Here is a 24,467-nt window from a genome sequence, read left to right as displayed (position 1 = left end):
CTTCTTCTATAAAATGAGAATAATAATGGTTCTTCCCACTGAAGTTTGTTGTAGGGATAAAACACCATATTGTGAGGCCAGCCTATAGCCCGGTAGCTAAGGAAACTGGATTCCTCATGGCTGACAGTATGGTTCGAGTCCCATTCCCAGCGTCTTTATAAAAACACCAGGCAGGTATGTGCATGTGTCCAAAATCCCAACAGAATGGAGAAATGGAGAAGAAGGGATTGCGGAGTGACCACGCCTCATCAGGGAGTGCTTTTACCGTATCCCCGTCTCTCTGGCAAGCACATATACTCTCTTAACAAACTAAAAAAAAAAAAGAAAAAAAGCATGATATTGCAAATAAACTGCTCAGCATGGTATGTGTTATATGTGTTTGATAAAGAGGTTTTTGTTTTGTTTTGATTATTTGTTTTTACAGTTTTTTGTTTATTTAGTCCATGAACAAGAGAAACAGAGAGAGAGCGCCAGTAGCCAGTACCTCCAACAGGGTCTTGATGTCACAGTCCACCCCCAGCTTCAGCCCAGCCGCAGCTCCTGGGCACTCACATGCCCGACACACTCAGGGAGGTCTCTGGATGCAAACACGGAACCCTCCTGTATGGGTCGGCTCTCAGAGCATGGCACTTTACTGCGGTGCCCCTGTCCAGCCTCAGCAGTTGTCATTTTTCTTTATTGGCTTCCCAGTTCTCATGCTCGTATTCATCAGTCTCACTGGATGTAATTTACCTGGTGCATCCTGGATTTTTCTGTATTCTCTTCATCTCCAGCTTTTCCTTGGGTCTGAGAGCAAGCACGGCCCTCTCGATGGTGCTCTGTGTGCCCAAGGACTTTCTAATTCAGGATCTGCTACAGATAACGCCACACCTCGGGCTTCCTCCAAGGTATTCTCCCTGTTCTTTGGGATCGTGAAGTGTGGTTGTCTCCCGGCTCTCTTAGACACCAGCAGGACTCCAACTGGATCAGGATACCATGGACCTTGACTACCTGTACGGCAAAAGTGTAATTCATGCTCTCCACCAACCCAATCCTAAACTCTAAGCCACACACAAGGAATGGATTCAGCAGTGTGGCAATGTGGCAGAGCAGTTAGGAACTGAGGTTTGGGCCAGACTACCTGGAGTCGATTCTTGACCCACTGTTGATTATCCGTTTGATCTTAGGCCACTTACGTAATATTTTTTTTTGTGCTTCAGATTCCTCATCTGACCTGCATTTCTGAAATCCAAACACTCTAAAAGCAGAAAGTTTTTCCTAAGTTTGAGGCACACTTGCCTGACCCGAACTGACACGTGGCCATTTTTTTACTCTCTTTCTAAATGCAAGTTATTATGATTATTCCTGTTTCACTGTACAAATATTGATATTCTCAGTTATAGGACACAGCCCCAGACTGCTGGGGTGGCATATAACATAGACCATATTGCCTTACTAAAACCTGGTAAATTCAATTTGGGTAGCCCACTGAGTCCAAGAATTTTGAATAAGGGGTGTGGATCTGCAGCAGCTCACAAAGTTATGGAAGGATTAAACCAGATATTTTGCATAAAGCTCTTAGAATGGTCACCAGACTATAAGTCCTCAATGAACTCTATTATTCTCCTAAGGACATGAAAGAGTACTGTGTCTATAAGAATAAGTGGTTTATTTTACCTCAATAAAAATGTTTATTTTTTTCTTAATAAATGGTTTAAATATTTAATGGACGATATAAAAATGAATGTTGCTGCCTGGACATGAAGAAAGTATGTTGTTTATTTTGGAAAGAACTTCAGAAGTCAATGAGAGAAGCCCGTTTAAACAAATATGGTTGCCATTACGACTGTCAGATTTTCTTCTGTACTCTTGATCACCAGGCGTGCTTATGCTAGCAGGAACAGAGCCCCCTCCTTTCCTTTTCCGCCTCTCCTTCCACTCGTCATGCATCAGACTCCGGTTGGAGTGGAGTCCGTGGCTGCCTCGCTCTGAGATCTTGAACTTCCTGGATAAGGGCTTCTTTCTCGTCTCTTCCCATCTCCAGCCTCATCCTTCTGCCAAAATCACCCACTGGCCAGACTTCTTTGCTCACATGTGTAAATCCTATAGGGAGGTCCTGTTCATCCATTCCCCAACATGCGTTTTAAACCTAGTTTGGGTCTGGACCTCCTTGTCTATTTAATTATTGTTACTTTGGTTTTTGTCTTGGCTATGGTGAGCTCTCTTCATTGGCCATCCTGTGTTTTCTTCTGTAATTCCACTCATCTACCAAACAGTCGCAGTTTACCTTCCTCATTCTCTGGCAAACCACACGCCTCTCCTATTGCATGTTCTTTCCAAATGCCTCTATTTTTAGCATATATTTTTTTTAATGTAATAAAGTACTATTTTCTTAACACAATGTTAAATAATATTAGTTCCAGTCCAAGAATTCAAGTTCAGATATCACTCCCAACATTGGCAGAGAACCCCAAGTTGCACATTAGGGCTATGCAGTCGTAGAAGTATAGAGCTGAGAAGGACCCCCAACTCCTCATTTTGTAGATGAAACAGCCATGGCTGGAGATCAAAGTGTCTTGCTCAGCAAAACACAGTTGATTGGTGGCAGACAATCAGTCAGAACCCAGGTGTCTAGGCTCATGTTCTTATTAAAATTTTTAATGTGCGTTTTTGCCTTTCCAAAGTAATACATGCATAATTTAAAATCCAAATTGCACTAAAAAACTTAATCAAATATCTGTCTCTTGCCCCATGTCTACCCACTCCTAATCTTGTCCCCCGAGGGCAAATATGTAACTGTTACTTCTAGGATTTACTCTGCCTCTCCTTGAAAGTGCGTAGATGAGTACTTTTTCATACACCCTAGATATTTCAGAGATAATCTGTGACCCTGCCTCCCATCGCAGCCGAGGCAGGTTTGGCCGGCACCCTCCTCTATTCCTCTTTCTTCCCTCCCTCTCTTCCCTATAGCTGTGTCGCAATTCTCATTTAAGGGTCTGTGGTTCTCTCGAGAATGAGTCTGTAGTTCCTGAGTCAGGTAATGAGTGCAGAGGGTGAGGGGCACGCTATATCTTAATTTATTTGGTTCTGCTGCAAGTAGTGGAAGTTCCAATGATGAGAAGATCTATTAAAAAAAAAAAAAAAAGCATCCAAATCCCTTCCCTTCCTGAGGATGGGGGACTAGGGAGTGAGGGTTTGGGTAGTGAGGGGCACTTATATGGTTCTGGCACACTGGAAGCCATATGGCAACCACAGTTCCAGTCCCAGGCTGGCGCAAAAACATGCTGGGTGCAATTGTGGGTGCCCAAGATCCTTAGGAACTGGACGGCTGGGGAAAGGGAGTTATGTTATAATGATCCCCTATCGAGGGTTCTCTCTCTCTCTCTCTCTCCCCCCTTCTCTCTCATTTGTTCACACATACTTTCTATCATAAAAGGAAAGGGAGGAAACCTCTCAGTATCAGCACAGCCACGGTGGTGCGTATCACTAAGACACTGTGCTCAATAGGACAAGAACACATGGGAGGGCCCAGCTTCTGTTCCCAGTCCAGCCTTAAAGCCTGGGTGTGGTCGCATGCACCTGCAGTCCGGCATCGTGGGGAGGCCGAGGCTGAAGCTGAAACATTGTGAGTTCCAGACTTACCCTGACCTAGCAGGACCTTGTCTAACAATAGCTGACCATAGTGAGGCATGCCTGTAGTCCTAGCCAGGAGAACGAGGCAGCGGGGTCACAATAGCAACACCCCTCTATTCACAGAAGAAAACGTTTCTCCCTGAGGTTCCAAGAATGTTACGATTTCCTCACTGTAGACGTCATGGACTTTGTAAAAGTAAATCTATTGTTGAGAAGGAGTGGTGGTGTCCATGAGACTCAAAGAATTTTAGTGTGTCCAGTTCCAGTACGGTAGTTCCTCGGTGTCTGAGGGCCATGGGTTCCCGAAATCCCCCTGTGGATTCCAAAATCTATGAATGTTCCAGTTCTTTGTATAAAGATATAGTACTTCCATCTAACATAAGCACATCCTCCTTTGTACTTTGAATGATCTCTAGATTACTTTTAATACTTCTTATAATGTAAATGCTACGTAAATCGTTGTCATACTGTATTGTTTAAGGAATGACAGAAAAAAAAAAAAGTCTGGGGCCTGCCCGTGGCATGGTGGTTAAGATGGCAGAATGCCACATGGCTGACTACATGGTTTGAGTCGCAAATCCGGCAGCTTGAAAAACCTACAGGGTGCATGTGTGCGCATGCCCAAAATCCCGCAAAGAGGGAGAAGTAGAGGAGAAGAGATTGCATGTGTGTGACTGTCCCCCATGGGAGTCACTTTCCCTCTTCTCTCTCTCTCTCTCTCTCTCTCTCTTTTTCTCTCTAGTAAGCATCCACACCCTCTGGCGAAATTTAAAAAAGAAAAGAAGTCTGTACACACTCAGTGCAGATGCAGGCATCATTGGCTTAACTAGATAGTACAGCTCGGTGACTAACTGCATGTGGTTGAATCCAAGGACACGGAACCTGCAGATAGGGAGGGCTGGCTCTAGAGGGAAGCGCCCTAAAGCCACAGCAAGACAAGGCTGCGGGCTGCCTGCTGGCAAGTCCCAGAGCTGTACAGCAGTGTCACTGGAAGGGGAAAAGAAGAGGTTCCTAGGGGCAGTTAATAGGAGGACTATGAGAACCGTAACAGTCATCCCAGCTAACGGTCTGAGCACCTGCTGTGTGGCAGCCTGCACAGCACCTGCCGTGTGAGAGCTCACCTGCTCTTCACGAACCCCTTCCAGTGACCAATCCCCTCTCCCCAAGAATTCCTCAATCCTAAAATTTTAAAACTAAGTTAAGGGGCAGGCAGCTGGTGTAGTGGTTAAGGCATTGTACTCCCATGTGGCCAACTGAAGTTCAAGTCTCAGACTTGGTGACTTGAAACACACCAGGTGCATGTGTGTGCATACCCAGAATCTCAGGAGGAGAATGGAGGAGAAGGGACTGCGGCTTGGCCACCTTCTCTGGAGGGGGGTAATTTCTCACTTTCTGTCTCTCTCTCTATCTCTCCGGTGAGCACACGTACCCAATAGCAAAAATATCTACGAAGAAACAAAGTTAAATTAGTATGAAAGGTTAGCCACCACCATGTATTCAGCAGTAAGAGATAAAGACAGGTATTGTCTTTTCTAGCTGCAGTGTTTTGGGGTCCTGCAGTTTTTAGTTAAAGCATTTCCCTTATGTGCAGTTGTGAGTGTCCAAACTTTTGAAGACCCCCTTTCCTGAGTTCTCTTGAACTTGGTAAATCGTCTAGATGACTCCTTTGTTTTAAACTTTTTTTTTTTTTTGAGAGGTTTTTGCTATAGGGCACGTGTGCTCGCCAGAAAGACAGAGAGAGACATAGAGACAGAAAGTGAGAAATCACCCCCCAGGGGGGATGGCCATGCCACAATCCCTTCACCTCCAATCTCCTCTCAGGATCTTGGGCACGCATGCACATGCACCTTGCGTGAGTTTAAGCCACCGGGTCCGGGACTCGAACTGCGGTGGGCTACATGGGACTTCAGCGATATAGCCATTACGCTAACTGCTGGTCCCTCCTTTGTTTTAAACTTAAGCTGTGATACGGAAACTGATCGTTCAGCCTTGAATTTGAGCCATTGCAGAGTCAAACCAACCCTGGAAGAGTAGTTTTCTTTCACCTTCGACATTCCCTGATTCTCTAACTGGTTTTCAATCTATTCCAAAAGGCCAGGATTTCAACCTGGGCAACTTGTTAGACTCAGTGTCTGATACCCAGAACTTTCCCAGGATGCTTTTGGAATGTTTGTGAAACCTCAGTTATTTTCTGATTGCTTCACCTAGGATATCAAACATTCTTCTATTTTATATTACCTTTTGCTTTTTTTTTTTCTTTTATGTGCTATAGGGCGTGTGCGCTCTCCAGAGAGACAGAGTGAGAAAGAGAGAGAGAGAGAGAGCAAGTGACAGAGCACTCCCCAGGGTGGAGATTCTCCCCAAGCCTTACAATTTCTTCTCCTCCATTCTCCTCAGGATATTGGATGCACTCTCGCCTGGCGTGATTTTCAAGCTACTGAGTCCGGGACTCAAAGCACACAATCAGCCATGCAGAATCCTGTGTCTTAACCTCCACACTACCCACCTTTAACTTTTTATTTGGAAGTAATTTTGAATTTACGGAAGAGTTTTAAGAATAAGAATAGTACAAAGAACTACAGCCTTTACCTAAACCCAAGAACCTCGAACATTTTCCCTGTTTGTTTTATCATTCTCTCTTAGAGAGAGAGAGGTTTTTAAATCGTTACCCAGGACCATCGGAGTACAGTTCCACTGTTCATAGTATTTGACCAATTACTTCAGTATGTGCCTCTTAAGAATAGGAACATTCTCTTACATAACCTCAGGACAGTTTCAACTTCAGTAAATACAACATCCAAGCGTTTACTTTAAGATAATCAAAAGAAACCACCAACAAATAATGATTTATTTTCTTCTACACACTGAGCAATAAGCTCCCGTTTTCATGTGGTTTGCACACAGCACTCTTCGAGTCTAATTGTTTCAATCTTATTAAGATCGCCTTCTGTATCAACAATAGGTAGAAGGCGCTTATTGACATCTCTGTTTTCAATCAAATGTTTGTTTACTTTCTGCCCTCGTTAGGGTCTCTGAGTACATCAGAGAGATAATAAAAAATAAATACCCCAGTAGCCACCAGGCCTGGGGTTGGTGTTTAGAAGTATAAACCCCAGTATAATTTAATACTTTCCTAGTCTGATGGGAAAGTATTGCCTTTTTTTCCTTTTTTTTTTAAAGGTCTATAGCCCTTAAGGAGGAGAAGCTCTTTGTTAAATAAAATATCCTTGGCACCCTCTTTACCTTGTTGACCGTGAACTCTGTCAGCTGAAGTCAAATACTGATAAGTGCCTTTTGCCTGGTCGCCTCTGATTGTTTTCTAAACTCAGCAGTCAGTGTTTGTGACACCTGTCATCAGCTGCATGTCACCCTGCTCCCCTGTCGGATTCTTAGGTTCTCAGGTTCACCGTCATAGGAATTGAACGTTCCAGAACATTCCAGTTCACAGTTGAAGGCAAGTCTCAGCACACATATCTCCCATTCAGGGCCTCACTTTGGTGGGAGCCAAAGTGGTGAGGGTGGCAGTGATGTTGGGAAACTTCTCAGTGGCACAACCCCTTCCCTGAAGGACATTGAGGGCCCCGGTGCCCTCGGCCTGGGGAGAGGAGCGTGGCATTGCAGGAGTGCTGTGCTTGGAAGTTTCCAGCAGCAGGAAAATCACATCTATGGATTCCGAATCTAAACCATTTCACACAAATTTTGTAATATTTCCTTTATCCTCCTCCACCTTAATCTCTTCCGTTTAAATGGCTTTGTCACTCTATCTTCCCCTCTTAAAAGCTTCTTCACGTAAAACTTTAGAGACCATGATTATATTTTTTAATTCAGGGTTTTTTTTTTCCCTTAAATCAGAGTTTTGTAAAATCATCATTTAAAAAATTCAACAGCAGTGCCCTTCTCAGCCCATCTTCAGCCCCCAGACCCATGCCCTAGAGCAGCTGCTTTAGAATCTCAGTTATTATAGTTCTTCTAGTTGACTTGCCTAAATTAGAAGCGTATATTGTCCTATTATTTTCTTTCTTTCCTGAAGAGAAATTTTTGCCATAGGACGCATGTGTTCATAAAGAGAGACAGAAAATGAGAAATCACCCATCGCAGGAGATGGCCATGCCGCAATCCCTTCTCTTCCATTCTCCTCTCAGGATCTTCAGCACACACACACACACACACACACACACACACAGCATGAGTTTAAGCCACTGGGTCCGGGACTCGAACTGCAGTTGACTATGTGGGAGTCCAGCAACCTAATCATTATGCCATCTGCTGATCCCTGTGCTATTGCTGTTAAGTGTTGCCTACCAACTCCCTGGTTAAAGAATTTGGCCACCCACACTTAACCTCGCTTCCCCTTCCTCCTAGTACAGTTGCAGGGTGAGGCAGAATCTGTGGCCAGGGTTTACATGATGATGATGCTTTAAGTGTTTTTCACCGGAGAGCCCCCTATTGTACTGGGGTTGTGTTTCTTTTCCCGTACAACTTTATGTTTTTGTTTGAGTTAATACTTGCCTTTATAAGATTGCTTGGCGTACCACATACCTATTGCACGTTCTTCCCAATGCCCAGAGGCCTACCAAATGCCGCCCAGTGCTTTCGGCCTGTACTCACCAGCACCACGTGACCTGTCAGTTCAGCACCGCCCCCACCTCCTGCTTCCTCCCACCTTCCTGCTCAGCCTAAACCCGGCATTCTCCAGGCACTCTGCCGAGCATCCTCCCAGGCCTTCCCTTCACTGCGCCTCCGTGGCTTAGATCCCTGTTTTTCTTGGACCCCGTGCCTTCCTCTCTTTTAGTTTATCCCTTTCCTTGGATGGAGCACATCCTCCAGCAGCTTCCTGAGAAAGAGTGCAGGGAAGGCAGAATTTTTTGAGGCCACATAAGTTTTGAAAGTGCCTTTGTCCTCCCTCAACCTGAGGGATAGTTCGTTGGAGGTAGCATTTTCAGTTGAAAATCATTTCCCTTCTGAATTTTGAAGGTAACACTTCACTGCCTTCCAGCTTTTTGGTGTTGCTAATGAAAAGTCCAGTGCCGTTCTGAGTCCTTGATGTGACCTGGTTTTCTCTCTAGATGGTTAGGAAATCTCCTCTTTATCATTTTCTTAAAAAAAAAAAAAAAAAAGTGAAGTGATCTCAATACAGAATATTTAGAGAGAAATCACACGACTCTTAACAATAAGGTACAAAGTCAGCCTGCGGTGTGTATCTTTTCTTGGAGCCAAGTATGAAATGCACATTTGCGATTTCTGTGGACACCGATGGGCACCTGGTACTTCTTCCCCTCTTCGCTCTGTAATACCTGGTTCTCTAAGCACAAGTAAGCCGTTTTCAAAATGTCTGAGAGAGACAGGATGAAAGCCTCTGCCTACACTTAAGGATGACTTCGCACCTCCCTCCTCCCTGCCCCCATCAAAGCAACAGAAGTGAGCTAGGGACAGAGGATTAGAACAGCCTACCCCGCCCCAGTCCCCCCTGGAAAAGACCAGCCACATCCACAGCCCTCCTGCCCCCTTTTCCCACTAGTTCAGCTCCTTATGTGTTCCGGTAAATGATCCATCGTAACAGTCCTGTGAACTGATTGTTCTAGACTAGCAATTTCTGTGAAGCAGAGCAATAAATACAAAGCCCCAGGAAGAAGCCGTTCAGAACATTCTCTTCTTATTTAAAGAAGAATTTATTTTTACATCAAACTTTCTGTCTTTTCTGAACGTCTAGCCATGAGGAGGTGAGAGACAAATTAAAATGTTATCTTTTAAACTATGCAAGTATTGTGCAACTCTGGCAGCCCCCTTTCTGGCCCTTTCTTCTTCTGTCCTCCTTTCTCATGCATTTCTTTTTACCTTTCCTCTCACATATTTTGAAGGGTGCGTGAGTGCTGGAGTCACTGAGTCCGGAAATGAGGGAAGAATGAAGCATCAGGAGAGGCCACTTGTGGTGGCATAGCAGGATTGCAATGCCCCGTGATGCTGAAGCCATAAGGGAAGGCCCGGGTTTGCGCCCTGAAGTCTCCCTGTACACATTGGCTGGCTGAGCCTGTGGGTAGAAGATGTTGTGAAGGCCTTATTGGGAGTGATGCTTTCTCTCTCTCTCTCAGAAGTATTAAAAAAAGAAAAACAAACTTCAAAGAAAGGGAAAAAAAACACCCAAAGGTCCAGTAATAATAAAATATCAGGAGCAGCAGATGGTGTGATGATTATGTCTCCCACATAGTCGACCGCAGTTCAAGTCCCAGACCCGGCAGCTTAAAACTCATGCTGGGTGCATGTTCATGCATGCCCAAAATCCCAAGAGGAGAGTGGAGGAGAAGGGGTTGTGGTGTGGCCATTGCCTTGGGGTGTGTCTTTTCTCTTTCTGTCTCTCTGTCTCTCTGTCTCTCCAATGAGCACATGTGCCCTATAGCAAAAATCTCTCTTAAAAAATAATAAAATATCTATTAATAACCTAAAAACCTATGGAAATAGAATCCAATAGTTATGCTAATGTATATGGGGCATCCTAGCTTCCATATTCATCTCAGACACAGACTGAAAAACCCCGCTGGAAACTACTGAATTGATAGTTTCTCATCTTTCTCCCCAACCTGTTCTTCAGCATCACATCATCATCATCATCAAAACCTCAAGTAGGGGGGCTTGCAGATGACGTGGTGGTTAAGGTGCTGGATTCCCACATGGTCAACCACGGTTCAAGTTCTGGACCCAGGGCTTGAAAAATCACGCTGAGCACATATGTATGTGTGCCCAAATTCCCAAGAGGAGGATGGAGGAAAAGGGATTGAGGCATAATCACCCCCTTTCCCCCCCAGAAGGTGATTCCTCACTTTCCCTCTCTCTGTCTCTCTTTGTCTCTCTCTGATGAGCTCATGAGCCCTATGGCAAAAACCTAAAAAAAAAAAAAAAATCCAGAAAACCTGAAAAAAAAAAATCCAGAAAACAAAATAACCTCAAGTGGGAAGAGGGAAAGTTTTCATTTTACAAAGCTCCTTGGAGTGAGTACAGTGGATTGCCCAGTGTGTTTCAGGTAGGCCATGGACATAGTTGCTGGCATTGCTGTGGACAGGGTTAGAGGCAGAGGGAATGAAGCAACACTACACGGGCGGAAAGGCCCTCCGGGCAGATCGCTTATCCTGAAGGGCAGGGTCCCAGCACTCGTGAAAGTTAGAAGCTGCAAAGTATGGGGAAGTTGGTCTTTTTGAGAAGGATTTCTTGAGGACCATGTAGCCTCTGGAAAGATAGTTTTTATGTTAGGTGAAATGGGGAATAGGAGAAGAGAAGATTGAGGCTAGAAGGCCATGAGGAAGAAATATTTGAAACTAAAAAATGGGACTCATAATGGTAAGAGGAAAATGGAGTTGAGGATAGATGGAGAAATTATCTGAGAACACCTAGCTATTTCAGGTCTTAGATAATGGTATCTAAGGATCCTGGGGGAAAAAATAAAACCCAAAAAACAAAAATTGAGACTGGAATTACTTTAGGTGAGTTTAGCAGAATCACAGAGAAAAGGAGAGGTCTCAGAATGCTAAAAGTAGCTTAATGATTTTCTGGTTTCCAGAAAAGAAAAGAAAATTAATTTCAGGATTTACAGATGAAGGGAAAGTCTAGGCTGCAGTATGGAAATGATAGACTGTGATGCCAGAAGGGAAGGCAGTGATCACCAGGAGCCAACCTGGGCTTACGAAAAACAAATACACAGGTATCTGATGAGGGGCCAGCAGGTAACATGGAGGTTAAGGTGGCTGGATCCCACATGGGCAACAGCACAGTTTGAGTCCCAGATCTGGCAGCTTGACAGTCACTCCAGGCACGTGTATGTGCATGCTCAAGATCGTGAGAAGAGAATGGAAAAGGATTGCAGCATGGCCATGCCCCCGGTGTTGCTTTCTCACTCTCTCTCTCTGTCTCCTCGCTCCTCTCACTCTCTACCAAGCACACATGCCCAATAACAAACTAAAAACAAAACAAAACAAACAGACGTTCTGTTTGCAGACAGTCCCAAATTTCTTACTATTTTTTTGGCCGAGGGTACATGCCCTTGCTGAAGAAGAACAGAGAGACAGAGAGGGAAGGGAAGAGAGCACCCTTTTCCCCCATGGGAGATGGTTGTGCTGCAATCTCTTCTCTTTCATTTCTCTCTCCCTTTGGGAGTTTTGGGCACATATGCATGCATGCTCAGTGTGTTTTCAAATCACCAGGTCCAGGGTTTGAATCACACAGTCGGCCTAATGGGATCCAGCCACCTTCACCACCATGCCAATGGCTGATCTAACGTATCCTAAATTTCTGTCAACAGCCTGGGCTTTTCTCCTGAACTCAAGTCTCCTATCTCCCTTTGCCTACTTGATATTTCCCACATTGAACATGTGAAAAACTGCTTATCCCGTTTTAGTTTGCAAGGACTGGTATAAACTGGTGACTTAAAGTAACAGAAATCGTCTCTGGAGGATGGACGTCTAAAATCAATGTATGGGCAGGGCCACTCTCTCTCTGAAGACTCTCAGGATGATGCTCCATACCTTTCTCTTAGCGTCTGTGTTACTGGCAGTCCTTGGCTGTCCTTGGCCATCCTCGTCTTGTAGCTGTGTCACCCGTCTCTGCGTCCCTCTTCACAGTGCCCTCCCGGTGTCTCTTCACACCATCTCCCTCTTCTCAGCTTACAAGGAAGCCGTCGTATTGGATTAGGGCCTACCTTAATGACCCCATCTTGACAAGATTCCTCCTGCGAAGACCTGTTTCAAATAAGGTCACATTCATTCTCGGGTTCCTGGGCTAGGATGTCAACATACCTTCCTGGGGGACACCCATGACACCCTGACTGACTTTGCCTAACCCCTTCCCATGTCAGCTGATGGCCACTTTATTCTTCAGTTGCTCTGGACAAAATCCTTGGTGTCTTCCTTTCTCTCCACCCCACATCCTGTCTAGCAGGACACACTGCTGACTATCCCCGAGAGTGGCTCCAGAACCAGTTGCTCTCCCACCTTCACCTCTACTGTCCTGATCTGAGCCACCATCATCAAATCACCACAAAAACCGAGCATCAGATCACGTCTCTCTTCTGTTTAGAGCCCTCCAGAGCTTCCCGAGTCACCTGGTTACTGCCTCCCATGCCACTCCTGCTTTGTCACCTTCTCCTCTGACTCCTGTTTGCCCTCTCCAACTGCACTGGCCTTCTTGCTCTTCCTCATACATGCTAGGCTCACCCCCTCCCAGGACCTTTGCCCCTGCTCTCCATTCTGCCCAAGCACCGTCCCCTAGATAGGCTCCTGCTTCACGATTGACTCCTTTGCCTTCTTCAAGTCCTTGCTCAAATATCATCTTTTCAATGAAACTATTTTTTAAAATTACTTATTTAATTTAATGTATTTATTATTATTATTTTTTTTTTGGAGAGGTGTTTGCTATAGGGCGAGTGCGCTCACCAGACAGAGAGAGAGAGACAGAGAGGCAGAAAGCGAGAAATCACCCCCCAGAGGGGATGGCCATGCCGCAATCCCTTCTCCTCCATTCTCCTCTTGGGATCTTGGGCACGCACGTACACACGCCTGGCGTGAGTTTAAGCCATCAGGTCCGGGACTCGAACCGCGGTCGACTATGTGGGAGTCCAGTGACATAGCCATTATGCTAACTGCTGGTCCCTTATTATTATTATTTTTTAATTTGCTATAGGACTCATGCATTCACCAGAGAGAGAGAGAAAGAGAGGGAGGGAGGGAAAGTGAGAAAGCAAACCACCAGGTTTTTGACTTAAACTGCGGTCAGCCATGTGAGAGTCGAGTACCGTAACCATCATGCCATCTGCTTGCCTGAATAAAACCCTTTTTAAACTAGCCAGGCCAGCTGATTGGCATGGTGGTTAAGGCAACTGGGTTCCACATGGTCGATAGACTGTCCAGTTTGAATTTAGGGCCCGGTGTCTTGGGGAAAATTTCCAAGAAGCCTCCTGATCCAAACTTCCAGTCCCCACACCTTCTTGGTTCTTTCTTCCACCGCACTTTTCTCCCTCTGCATCGTGTGTGCTACTGGAAGTGATCGTTGTTGGTTGGTTGTCTCCCTTGCTAGGATGTAAGCTCCACGAGGCGGGGGTCTTGTCAGTTCTGTTCATGGATGTTTCCTGGTGCCTAGAGCAGGAGTAGAGCCAGGATTGGACCCAGGTCTTCCTGGCTCCAAGGCCAACCCCTGCTGCTCGTAAAGACTGTTTTGAACTACGCAGGAGTAAGTCTCTCAGAAACTGCCTCTCATGTATTCTCCCTACCCTAAAGTTTTCCATCATCCCCAGAGACTTCAGAATCTCTGTGAACTTTTTTGCCTAAAATAAAATTATAGGGCCCAACGGTAGCATGGTTATTAAAACAGCTGGATTCCATATGGCCAACTGCATGGCTCCAGTCCTGCACCCAGTGGCTTGAAAAACGTGCCAGGTGCATATGTGTGCATGGCCGGAAGAAGGAAAAGGGATGGTGGTGTTACACTCCCCATGCGAAGTGCTTTCTCACATTCCCCCTCTCTCTGTCTCTTTCTCTCTCTGGCAAGTGTACACACCCTCTGGCAACGTTTTTTGTTTGTTTGTTTGTTTTTTAATTATAAACTCCACGGAAAGAATGCAGTGTTATGTTCAAGAGGAAGGAGTCTGAAGCCACGTGTGACCCAGCTGAGCTTGGGCACTTAACTTCCATTTCCTTCTGCCTTAGCTTCCTCATCTGTCACAAAGAGATAATGACACATCACAGAGTTTTTGTGACAATTAAACGAGTTAATGTATGTAACCATTTGTACCAACAGTACTACATGAATGTGATTATAAGAATATAGTGTGTTTGAGAGGACCGGCAGATGGCATAGCAGTTATGTCACTGGACTACCACATGGCCGACAGTGGTTCAAGCCCCAGACCTGGTGGCTTGAAAATCAGGCCAGACATGTGTGCGTGCATTCCTAAGATCCTGGGAGGAAAATGGAGAAGGGATTGTGGCATGCCATCCCTGCTAGGGGGTGATTTTTCACTTTCCAGCTCACTGTCTCTGTCTCTCCCCTCTCCACTCCCTCACCCCGCCCCATGAGCTCATGAACCCTAAAGCAAAAACCTTTTAAAAAAAGAGAATATACTGTGTTTGAACTTTAGGGACATTATACAAAGTGACATAAGCCAGTCACAAAGGACAGATAGAGTGGTTCCACCTAAATGAGGTATCTAAACAATCAAACTCATAGGAATATAAAGTGGAGTGGGGGTTGCCAGGGGCTGGGAGAAGAGGAAACGGGGGCTTGCTGTTCAATAGGTATAAAGTCTCAGTTATGCACATGAAAAGGTTCTAGAGATCCCTTCTAGAACATTGTGTACTTAAAAATACTATACTGGGGGGGACCAACAGTTAGCGTAATGGCTATGTCACTGGACTCCCACGTAGTCGACCGCGGTTCGAGTACCGGACCCTGTGGCTTAAACTCACACCGGGCGCGTGTGCATGCGTGCCCAAGATCCCGAGAGGAGAATGGAGGAGAAGGGATTGCGGCATGGCCATCCCCCCTGAGGGGTGATTTCTCGCTTTCTGTCTCTCTGTCTCTCTCTGTCTATCTGGCAAGTGCACGCGCCCTATAGCAAAAAAAAACCTCTCCAAAAAAAATACTATACTGGGGGACCAGCAGGTGGCATGTTGGTTACAGCATTGGATTCCTATATGGCCAACCACAGTTTGAATCCTGGACCCAGTGACTTGAAACTCATACTGAGCGGGAAACCAGCAGTGAGCGTAATGGCTATGTCGCCGGACTCCCACATAGCTGACCACGGTTCGCGTCCCGGACCAGGTGGCTTAAAACTCACGCCGAGCACGTGTGCGTGCGTGCCCAAGATCCCGAGAGGAGAATGGAGGAGAAGGGATTGCGGCGTGGTCATCCCCCCTGGGGGGTGATTTCTCACTTTCTGTCTCTCTGTCTTTATCTGCCTGGCGAGCGCACGTGCCCTATAGCAAAAACCTCCCCAAAAAAAAAAAAAATTCATGCTGAGCGCATGTGCATGTGTCCCCAAAATCTAGAAAAGAAAGTGGAGAAGGGATTGCAGTGTGTTCATCACCCCTGGGGGGAGGGGTGTCTGTGTCTCCGGCTAATGCCTACACCCTACAGCAGAAGTATCTCTTATAAAAAGATTACTATACTGTACACTTAAAAATTTAAGAGGGTTGCTCTCATGTTATGTATTTTTTAACCACAAATTGTTTTAAAAAAAAATATGTTCATCACTAACCTCTTCGTTTTATTGAGTTTTCTCTAAGTTAAGGGACTTGCCCCCAGATCTTATAGCTAGTAAGTGCAGGGAGTAACAAGAATCAAGCCTGTGACTCTAAGGGCTTTTTTTGCCCTCCTGAAAGTTGGGCACCCACCCTACCTCGAAAAATCCAGATTACGAAAGAGTCTCATTATAAAGGGCTCGGCACTACAGGAAGACACATCTTCCCTCCCTCAGGAGAAAATACCTCACATGTTGCCTTCATAAAATTTTTCTATGCCCCATAGGTTGGGCAATGAGAAATAAATAATCCAGACGTTGGTGTTATTGATGGGCAGCTAGGACTTTGCCAACAGGGAGAGTAAACAAAAGAACCATCTTAATTTCAAGCTTCATTAGAACTAGCAAAGACCAAAAGTCATTTTTTAAAACGGTGGGCAACGTCAGATCTGTCCTCACCTGGAAGAGGCACTTGGTCTGTAAAAGCAGCAAAAATAATTGTGTGTTCTGTGTTGCTTGGGTAGAAGCTCCTGTCCTAATTAATTCTTATCTCCTCCTCCCTTTATAAATATGCTTGGGGAAAGTGACATCCTAGCATTTTCCTGTTTTCTCTCTTCTTAACAAGGAATTTTCTGTGCTCAGGCATTTTAGGTGCTGATTTTTCTCATGTCCTGGAGATGCTTCTAATTAGTCGGTGTTTCTTTCCCATAATAGTTCGCCACAGTGGGTTTGGACTAGAGGAGGGAGCGATTTTGTCACCTTATCAGAGTGCCACTGATCAGGTTGGCTTTCTTGGGGACTCATTCATTTTTAAGCCTCTGAAAACAGAAACAGCAAGCTTCTTGCTAAGTGGAGCCGGAGGTTGTGGGTTTCGCAGTCTCCCCAAAGCTCCTCCAGCACCCTGTGATGAAATGCTGCCTCGAAGCCTTTGCAGTGCACTCATGAGAGGGATGATCTCCTCCTCTCTCATCGGTGGAAAAACACCAGGCTGGGGACAATATGTCAGAAGCAGATGCCTGTCGCCTTGTCCCCACGTAACAGGCACCCACCAGGGCTGGTCGTAGACCCCCTGTGCGTCCCAGGGAGAAGGTGCAGAAAGGTCGTTTCCTTTTGCCTCTCCATCTGAAAGCGTGGTAACCCTCCAGGCCAAGGATGGTGTTGTTTTCTTTGGGTGTTATTACCTCACTGACAGAGTCTGCATGCTGGATATCCAGAATTCTCCTCCGCTGCTTCCCAGCTGGAAGGAGAGGCTGGGTCGGACTTTCTTTTAGGACTTACGGCAGATAGTTTTTGTTGCACACACACACACACACACACACACACACACACACACAAACACCCTAAAACCTGATTGCTTAAGACAATAAACATTGTTTATCTTGATCCTGTGGGTCATACGGGGATTCTAGGGTGGGCAGGATGTTCTCCAGTGGCCTCATTCACCTGTCGGTTGGGAGACTGGTTGGCCTGGAGAGTCCTGGGCAGGAAGGGCTCCCCCCTACTCTGTGTGCTCTGTCCATTCCATTGTATGCCAGCCTGGGCTTGTCCCTGTGAGGCATTGAAGGTCCAATGAGAACAAGAGGCCAAACTCCAGTGCCCAGTGCTTTAGAAATCTCTGTGTCACATTTACCAATGTTCCATGGGCCAAAGCAAATCACATGACCAAGCCCAAACTCAGTGAGAAGGGAGCACCCCAGGGCAAGGATATAGGGGAAAGTAAACAAATCGGGATCATCCCTGCAACCCAAGAGTGGCAGGTTAGACGATACGTCCTCTTCTGTCCCTACAAGAGTGTGTAATGGCAGGGTCAGTGCAGGGAGGCTCTTTCAAGGGAGACATGAATGGGAGAGGTTCTCGTCAAGCAGGAGAGCACAGTGGAGTTTGACATATGGGGGTTCACATTCTTTTATTCTTTCTTTTAAGAATTATTTTATGTAACTTTATTTATTTATTTTAATTTGAATAGAGAGGGGCAGAGAGAGAGAGAGAAGGAAAGTGAGAAGGCAAGCTGCCAGATCTGGGACTTGAACAGTGATTGGCCATGTGGGAGTTGAGCACCCTTAACCACCATGCCACCTGCTGGCCCCTGTGGGTTCAAATTCTGTACACCGTTTACAGTGTGACTCCGGGCAGGTGACTTTACTTCTCTGAGGCCTTATTTCTTTACCTATCCACCAGGCCTGGTCAAGCCTCCCTCACCAGCTTCCTCAGAGCACTTCCCTGAAATGATGATTGTGAAGCATGCTCTCTGGCATCTGGCCAGCATCCAGTGGAGCTGCTATTGTAGTGGAAGGGCACCTGTGGTGGGAGGTGGGACAGTGCTAACTCCTGGGGCAAGGCGCTGATCTTCCATACACAGGGAGCCTGGCTCAGCCCCCAGGTGCAGGGTGCCCAGACCATAGGCGGCCAGGCAAGTAAAGACCCTGGAAGGCTTCTGGCTTCTTGCAGATTAAAACTTGTTCAAATATTTGTTGCTTAAAATGGAAACAAATCACCCTTCCTCGGGTGTTTATCTCCCACAGTAACTTCCAGTTGGCTTTTACACCCCACCTTTCCCCAAAAATAGCTTTCACTCATTACCAGCCATGGGCATTTGCAGTGTTCTTCTTCCCCAACTTCTCCGTATACCTGACTCTGTTGCCTGTAACCTCCTTGGTACATTCCCGTGACACCTCCTACCCCTCTGAACATTTCTTCTCAGCTTCCTTCGCTGGCCCCTTTCCTCCTTTTGTCCTTTTCTTGTTGATGTTCCCCAAACTCTATCCTTAACCCATTGTTTCATAGAGTGGCTCCTGCTATATCCCTACTCAGTGACTGTCTACATGCCCACGATGTTCCAACTCTCTCGGGCCCCAACTTGCCTCTTGAACTGCAGATCATTTGCTCAAACTCAATAGGCTGCAAAACAAATTTATCTTCCCCATCTGTCTTAGCTCACTTAGGCTGCCCTGACTGAACACCACAGACTGGGGGCTTATGGACAATTCTAGAAGCTGAAGCCAAGGTCGGGGTGGCAGTGAGAGCTCTCTCCCTGGCTTGCAGATGGCCACCTTGTCACTGTGTGCTCACCTGGCACAGAGAGCCCTGGGGGCTACTCTGCTTCTTAGAAAGGCTCTAACCCCATCATGGGGGCTCCATTCTCATGAGCACTCTAAACCTAATGACCTCCCCCAAACCCCATTTCCTCACACCATCACTTTGGGGGTTAGGGCTTCAGCATATGAATTTGGGAAGATACAGTTCAGTCCCTGGCACCATGCAACTTGCCCTCCTGCTGCATTCCCATCCACCTTCTCTCCCCAGTAATCCAAGCCAGAAAGCTTTTAGTCATTTCCCAGTGGTTAGTGCCAAATGTCTCTTGGGTCCCTTGACTTCTCTGTTCCTGCAGCCACTGCCCCCAGGTCAGATCAACACTCACCCAAAGACAGTGCAGTGGCTTCCCTACCTCCAGGCTTGTCCCTGCAAACTCAGTGTTACTTCCAGAACAAACACCCAGTTGCCCGTCTCCACACACACAGTCAAATCCTGCCTCGCCACTTCTCTGGCCCCATCTCCTGCCCTGCTTCCCAGGATGCTCTTTCTCTGTTGTACTCACCTCTCTGTAGTCCCCTGCCCAGGCCAAACATCTCCCTGCTTTGTGTTTGCTCTGTTGTTTGCTCAATCCGGAGTACTCTTCCTCCCTAGACTGCCTAGGGAACTCTTGCTCATCTGTGATGACCCTACTCAGGTCATCCTGTTGCTCCTTTCCCACCCTCTGCTGCAGCTGCCCTGTTGAGTTCTGCACATGCCCTGTTGATCATTCTTCACCAAGTATATTGTGGGCTTATGTGCCAGTCCTCTTGCCCTCAATGGTCTGGGAGCTTCTTGAGGGTTTGAATGACCTCATTCACTTTTCTGAACCACAGTGCCTGATATATAGTCAGTGGCAATAAGTGTTGAAGGAATGGATGGATAGATGGATGGATGGGTGGGTAAGTGAGTAGATGTGGGCAGTGGGATAGGACCAGCAAACTCTTCTTTCCCGCCCGGAATCTCCTTGGGTCCCTACTGGTACAGGCCACATCAGCTGTCAGCTCCCTGTGCTTCCTGCACGCAGAGTTTACAAGCCCTCTGCCCCACTGACCACAGGAACCACCTCCTTAAAGAAAGCCCTCATGGGGCCAGCAGGTGGCATAGTGGTTGTGGCACTGGACTCCCACAGGGCCGATTGCAGTTCAAGTGATGCACCCGGCAATTTGAAGCACACCAGGCGTGTGTGCATGATGCCAAAAATCCCTAGAGGAGAATGGAGGAGAAGGGATTGCAGCATGGCCACCCCCGAGGGAATGATTTCTCACTTTCCCTCTCTCTGTCTCCATCTCCTGCAAGTGCACATGCCCTGTAACAAAAATCTCTCTTTAAAAGAAAAGAAAGCCCTTGCCATCCCAGCCTGAGCTCAACACCCCCTCCTCCTATAGTTTTGCCCTTTCTGTATCTTCTGCTCGGTTCTGTCATCATTTGTGCTGTCCTGTTCTTTCAGTGTCTGGCTCAGTGTAGCCCTGTATTGTATCAGCTCACTGTACTGTCTGGTTCGTTCATTGTTTTAAGGTATACGTCGTCATCATAGCCGAATCCTCATTGTAGACAGGGACTTTCCTTTACATTCTGCACTTCATTGGCCCTGGATGTCAGGTCAGTGCTACTCCATGGGGATTTATTTGTAACCGACTCGAGCTCTCCCACCTGTTTTCCTTCCTCTGTTGCCATCCATCCTCCTTGGGAGACAGAATGGCCTGGGAGTTAAGAGTCTGCAGTCTTAGATTCGAATTTTAGCTCCACCATTTGCAAGCCATGAGGTTGGGAACCAAAAGCTTAACCTCTTTGGGACTCTATTTCCTTATCTATCAAATGGAGATAATGCCACCCTGCAGGGCTATTATGAGGATTAAATGACACAGTCAAGGTAAAGCACTCAACACAGTTCCTAGCATGGAGTAAATGCTCCCAACATGTTAGTTGCTGTGGTGGACTTAGTTTTCTATATTATTTTAACAATAGCCCCTAGCCAGCACCTAACACGTAGAGTAAGTATTTGTAGAAGTGTCAGATTGCATGCAAATAGTTTCATAGGGCTACCCTTGAAATCCCACCGAGTACTTGTTAGCTGATATTTCCCTGGGATGAGAGGGGAAAATGGGAGGAGAGGGAGGGATGTGTTTATATTCATCTCCGGCAAGAGCTTCCCTCTTCTCTGTGAACGTAACTCATGTTCTGAATCTTATCTTGGTCCAGGGTAGGTGATGCTGGCTCTTTACCTGTACACTCAAGCACCGAGGACAGCCAGGTTCGGGGTCACGCTTTAATCAGCTCGTTTTGGAGGCTACATCTTTGGCCCTTCCCATCTATTTATTGGGTTTTCTGGAATGCCATGACATATTTTTCTATTGGGTTGTCGGGAAAGTCATGGTGCATTGTTGCATAGAAAAACGTTAGGTCGTCAGTAAAGTCATGATGTGTTTTTCTGGTTTTCTATGCCAAAAATGCGTCATGACTTTCCCAGCGACCCACTATATTAGAGTTTAGGCTTGCTTTTCCTTGTTTGTGTTGTCCTCAGTGTGACTGTCACTTGCCTTGAAGGGCTTTTCCTGCCACATCAGTGGGGGAAGAGCAACCTAAGAGACCTGACAAGGCCGCAGGGAAGACTGCCCGTGGCCAGGCCCACGTATGTCCAGCTTCTGCAGCATGGCCAGGCTGAGGCACCATGGCAGAAGGCTGCCCATACTCTCCTTCTGACCAAACTGGTGGGAGTCCTCTCCATTGAGGGCTAGGGAGGGACAAAGGATTGAGACTTCGCAGAGGACAAGTTCTGGTCCCTTACCTGTGGAGGACCCCTTCCCAGACTGCCTTTTCTGATTGACTGATGTCACTCAGCCATGTCAAGAGGGGGCAGTATCATCGCAACCCCTTCCCTGGTTGGCTGGAGAGGTCAGTCAAGTCTGTGACTCTCCTGTGCTTCCCTTCCTTCAAACCAGTTCAAAGTGGATGAAAATATATAAAATAGACTTTGTGTGGAAAGAGGCCTTTGGGGACTAGGCAGTGCTGGGTTAAGCAGCTGCATCAAAACTACCTAGAAAGCCAGCCCCATGACCTGGTGGTTAAGACAGCCAGATCCCATATTGCTGACCACTGTATTTGAGTCTTGGAAAAGACACCAGCCTCAGGACCAGCAGATGGTGTAGCAGTTATGTCACTGGACTCCCACATGGCCCAATTGCAGTTAGAGTCCCAGACCCATTGGCTACAAACTCATGGGTGTGTGCTCAATATCCCAAAAGTAGAATAGAGGAGAAGGGATTGCCACGTGGCGATACCCCCCAGGGGGTGATTTCTCGCTTTATGTCCCTCTGTCTCTCTCTCCCTGTCTCTCCAGTGAGTGCACACGCCCGATAGCAAAAATCTCTCCAAAAAAAAAGAGACACCAGCCTCATGTGCATGTATGCCCCAAATCTCCATGGGATGAAGACATGGAAAAAGGATTGCAGTGTGACCTTGCCCAGTTGGGGATGCTTTCTTTTTAGAAGATTACCTGGAGAGAGCCAGCCACAATGGCACAGATGTAACACTCTACAATACTGAGGCCACACAGGAGGGTCCTGGGTTCGCATCCCTGTACATGCTGGACATATCTACATGCCCATATCTGGGCTCTCTGAGGCTGGGGATGAAAGGTGATGTGGAGTCCCTATTGGGGTCTCTCTCTTTGAAGAAATGAGTAGGCAAACTTGTCTTTTGTGTGTGTGTGTTTTATTTTTAGAACTATTTATGTGATTTTATTTGTTGTTATTATTAGTTTTTAATTTGCTGTAGGCCATGTATGCTCACCAGAGAGAGAGAAAGAGAGAGAAAGAGGGAGAGTGAGAGAAGGCCTTCAGATCTGGGACTTGAACTGCAGTCAGTCATGTGGGAGTCCAGTCCCCTAACCACCACTCCACCTGCTGGCCCCTAAATAGGCAAACTTTATGTATAAGTGTTTGTATGTGTGTAGAGAGAGGCAGACAGAGAGAGCACTTTGTTCCAGAATGCCAATTCCTGGGATGCATTTTCAGAATTTCCAATTCATTTACTCTGGCTGGGACCCAGGCATCTGTTTATAAAGCTCCTGATAACTCAGATGCTTGGTTAGGTATGGAACCACAAACCTGGCCCTGATGCCTTCTTTCTCCTGAAAAACCAGGAACCTGGAGAGGTCTCTTGCTCCTACAAGTTAGTGATAGAAGCCCAGAGCACCAATGTCACTCTTCAAGCCCCTCCTGTCTTACCACAGCCCGGGCTAGAGCAGTCCCTCCACCAGCTGGAGTCTGAGGCATCGGGGTAGGGCCAGCAGGGAGAGCACTGACTCAGAAAACACAGGGACACTGAGGAGGAATCAGGACTCTGGCTATTTCTTTTAAAAAGGCTGTGGTTTGGGGACCAACAGATGGTGGAATGGTTACGTTGCTGGACTCCCACATAGTCAATAGTGATTCAAGTCTCAGACCTGGTGGCTTAAACTCACGCCAGTCGTGTGTGCATGCATGCACAAAATCCCGAAAGGAGAAAAGAGGAGAATGGGTTGTGGTGTGGCCAATCCCCCCTGGGGGGGGCGGTGATTTCTTGCTTTCTGTCTCTCTGTCTCTCTTTCTGGTGAGTGCATGTGCTCTATAGCAAAACTCTCTCTTAAAAATAAAATAAAAAGGCCGTGGTTTGAATTCATGAATGCCCTCTGCCTCTATTCACTGTCCTTCCTGGTCACCCCTGGCAGTGCAGAGCAGGTGGAAAGTGAAGCATGTGACCTGCACTGGGGTCTCATGAAGAGTCTCAAGAGTCTGGATGGTGATCCAACCAGGGAGATTTGATGTGGAGTAGAAGGTAGAGTTGGGACAAGGGCTGAGCTTATCAGTTCAGACAACCCTCAGTTCTGCAGAGACCGGAGGAATTGTTTGTCTTCTCCTCTGAGCATCTGGCCCTTCTAGAAAGATGATACCCAGCCCTGCCTAAGCAGTTCACACTGTGAAGCTACTGGAAGAGCAGAGAGACAGGCTGTGCCACTGGGTGGAAAACAAAAAACATGTGAGCTCTGGGCAGCACTGGAGGAGAAGGCCATGTGCTGGAGCCAGGCTACTGTAGGCAGCCTCCTGCCCCAGGAATTAGGGACCTGGAGCTGCAGTGCCTTTGGCCTGTGTAGGGCTGGGCTGCCGCTGGTAATATTATAGGAAGGCGGGATTTTTTTTTCTGGTAAATGAGAGGCAGTCTGATGGCACTATGAAAGAGTTTCCCCAGGCATGCAGACCTTAAGTAAATAAAAGCACAAAAATAGAGTTTTCAAACCATGTCCTTCCAGAGCATAGTAGGATTTACTGAGAAATTGGATTGAAGTCTCCCTGACTCACCTGACTGCTGAGTGGAGGAATTCAAAGGAAAGGCCCGCATTTCCCCCAGTGGTGTCTGCTGAAACTGGGCTGACTGCAGGGCCCTTGCAAAAGTATTAGAGGGAGGCTGAACAGCAGGCTGGGGGTGGGGTAGCTGGGTTGACTTTACCCCTACCCCAGAGAACCCAGGTTCTCTTACCATGGAACCTCCCTCAGTCCTGCCGAGGGGTTAGATCAATTGATTGGTG

At 46.7% G+C, this 24,467-nt stretch overlaps 1 protein-coding gene across 2 annotated transcripts in view; it reads left to right on the top strand.

Moving 5' to 3' along the window:
* The window catches only part of LOC102495698 (ataxin-7-like protein 1), a 125,579-nt gene that overhangs the window by 49,898 nt on the left and 51,214 nt on the right, over positions 1-24,467 (top strand). The window lies entirely within an intron of this gene.

This window comes from Tupaia chinensis, unplaced genomic scaffold, assembly GCF_000334495.1.
Source record: "Tupaia chinensis unplaced genomic scaffold, TupChi_1.0 Scaffold000255_1, whole genome shotgun sequence".
In the NCBI taxonomy this organism is placed as follows: domain Eukaryota; kingdom Metazoa; phylum Chordata; class Mammalia; order Scandentia; family Tupaiidae; genus Tupaia; species Tupaia belangeri.
Note: the sequence above shows the minus strand (reverse complement) of the source record. Positions and strands in the feature narration are given on the sequence as shown.